Source organism: Poromitra crassiceps, assembly GCF_964638095.1.
Source record: "Poromitra crassiceps genome assembly, contig: HAP1_SCAFFOLD_2376, whole genome shotgun sequence".
Classification (NCBI taxonomy): Eukaryota; Metazoa; Chordata; class Actinopteri; order Beryciformes; family Melamphaidae; genus Poromitra; species Poromitra crassiceps.
Window position 1 is genome coordinate 2,501 of NW_028150050.1, and position 3,023 is coordinate 5,523.

General features: G+C 34.4%; 1 long non-coding RNA gene across 1 annotated transcript in view; it reads right to left on the reverse strand.

The window, feature by feature from the left end:
* The window catches only part of LOC310772217, a 5,110-nt gene extending 2,500 nt beyond the window's left edge, over nt 1-2,610 (reverse strand). The window contains exon 1 of the long non-coding RNA XR_014552477.1: nt 2,565-2,610. This is a non-coding gene — a long non-coding RNA (uncharacterized lncRNA). The remainder of the gene's footprint in view (nt 1-2,564) is intronic.
* Nucleotides 2,611-3,023: the final 413 nt, after the last annotated feature.

Sequence of the window (3,023 nt, forward strand, 5' to 3'; positions counted from 1 at the left end):
GTCTGCACTTTAATTGTGTGTTTGCACATGTCGGCACTAGTGTGCTATGCACTACTTGTTTTTTGTTATTTTTTGTTTTGTTATGGCACTGTTGTTCTGTATGTGGCAGTCTGTATGTCCAAGACAAATTTCCCTCGGGACAAATAAAAATAATCTTGAATCTTGATATCTCTGTTGTTAATGTATCCACAGTATTGTGTCTTATATCTCTGTTGTTACTGTATCCACAGTATTGTATCTTATATCTCTGTTGTTACTGTATCCACAGTATAGTGTCTTATCTCATATGATATATCAGTTGTTAATGTATCCACAGTATTGTATCTTATATCTCTGTTGTTACTGTATCCACAGTATAGTGTCTTATCTCATATGATATATCAGTTGTTAATGTATCCACAGTATTGTATCTTATATCTCTGTTGTTACTGTATCCACAGTATAGTGTCTTATATCTCTGTTGTTACTGTATCCACAGTATTGTGTCTTATCTCATAAGATATCTCTGTTGTTAATGTATCCACAGTATTGTATCTTATATCTCTGTTGTTACTGTATCCACAGTATAGTGTCTTATATCTCTGTTGTTACTGTATCCACAGTATTGTATCTTATATCTCTGTTGTTACTGTATCCACATTATTGTGTCTTATATCTCTGTTGTTACTGTATCCACAGTATTGTATCTTATATCTCTGTTGTTACTGTATCCACAGTATTGTGTCTTATCTCATATGATATATCAGTTGTTAATGTATCCACAGTATTGTATCTTATATCTCTGTTGTTACTGTATCCACAGTATAGTGTCTTATATCTCTGTTGTTACTGTATCCACAGTATTGTATCTTATATCTCTGTTGTTACTGTATCCACAGTATAGTGTCTTATCTCATATTATATATCAGTTGTTAATGTATCCACAGTATTGTATCTTATATCTCTGTTGTTACTGTATCCACATTATAGTATCTTATATCTCTGTTGTTAATGTATCCACAGTATTGTGTCTTATATCTCTGTTGTTACTGTATCCACAGTATTGTATCTTATATCTCTGTTGTTACTGTATCCACAGTATTGTGTCTTATCTCATATGATATATCAGTTGTTAATGTATCCACAGTATTGTATCTTATATCTCTGTTGTTACTGTATCCACAGTATAGTGTCTTATATCTCTGTTGTTACTGTATCCACAGTATTGTATCTTATATCTCTGTTGTTACTGTATCCACAGTATAGTGTCTTATCTCATATGATATATCAGTTGTTAATGTATGCACAGTATTGTATCTTATATCTCTGTTGTTACTGTATCCACAGTATATTGTCTTATATCTCTGTTGTTACTGTATCCACAGTATTGTATCTTATATCTCTGTTGTTACTGTATCCACAGTATAGTGTCTTATCTCATATGATATATCAGTTGTTAATGTATGCACAGTATTGTATCTTATATCTCTGTTGTTACTGTATCCACAGTATAGTGTCTTATATCTCTGTTGTTACTGTATCCACAGTATAGTATCTTATATCTCTGTTGTTAATGTATCCACAGTATTGTGTCTTATATCTCTGTTGTTAATGTATCCACAGTATAGTGTCTTATATCTCTGTTGTTACTGTATCCACAGTATTGTGTCTTATCTCATAAGATATCTCTGTTGTTAATGTATCCACAGTATAGTATCTTATATCTATGTTGTTAATGTATCCACAGTATAGTGTCTTATATCTCTGTTGTTACTGTATCCACAGTATTGTGTCTTATCTCATAAGATATCTCTGTTGTTAATGTATCCACAGTATAGTATCTTATATCTCTGTTGTTACTGTATCCACAGTATTGTGTCTTATCTCATATGATATATCTGTTGTTAATGTATCCACAGTATTGTATCTTATATCTCTGTTGTTAATGTATCCACAGTATAGTATCTTATCTCATAAGATATCTCTGTTGTTAATGTATCCACAGTATAGTGTCTTATATCTCTGTTGTTACTGTATCCACAGTATAGTATCTTATATCTCTGTTGTTACTGTATCCACAGTATTGTGTCTTATCTCATATGATATATCTGTTGTTAATGTATCCACAGTATTGTATCTTATATCTCTGTTGTTAATGTATCCACAGTATTGTGCCTTATGATATATCTGTTGTTACTGTATCCACAGTATTGTATCTTATCTCAGATGATATCTCTGTTGTTAATGTATCCACAGTATTGTATCTTATCTCATATGATATATCTGTTGTTAATGTATCCACAGTATTGTATCTTATATCTCTGTTGTTAATGTATCCACAGTATTGTATCTTATCTCATATGAAAGCCTGTTCATTTCCCTTCACAACACTGTCTCATTTGTATGGATCCTGCATTTGTGGGAGGAGCAGCACAGCTGATTATGTCAAATGTGCCAAATTGCCGTGCCAAAGTCAAACAGTGTCACTTCCTGTTGGTATTGGCTCTATTGTTTTGAGTTGTTTGGAGGGTTGGATGATCACCAGTCCCCCTGGTTGAAGAAAAACAAAATGGCCGATCTCTCACCTGGAGTGGTGCTGCCGCTCATCGGCACCGAGGGACAAGCTGGGGAACAAGAGAGGACATGGTGTGAAGAAGACAGCGTTCAGAAAGACAGGCTTTAAAATGATCAACAGGATTTTATTTGATTTTATTTATGGATATAAATCAACCATATTCAATACTGTGAGAGGCTTGTTGTGACCGGAGGGTTGCTGGTTCAAACCCCTGAATAGCCCAGTGAAATCTGGGCGGGGGAACTTTTCAAGTAATGTCCTATTTTAATATTTTACTTATTTCCTTTTTAATTTATAGACACCTGAATCTCTCTCTCTCGCACGCACGCACGCACGCACGCACACACACACACACACACACACACACACACACACACACACACACACACACACACACACACACACACACACACACACAGATTGAGGATTCATTTCAACGTAACTCTCTGGTGAATAGGGCTGGATTTTG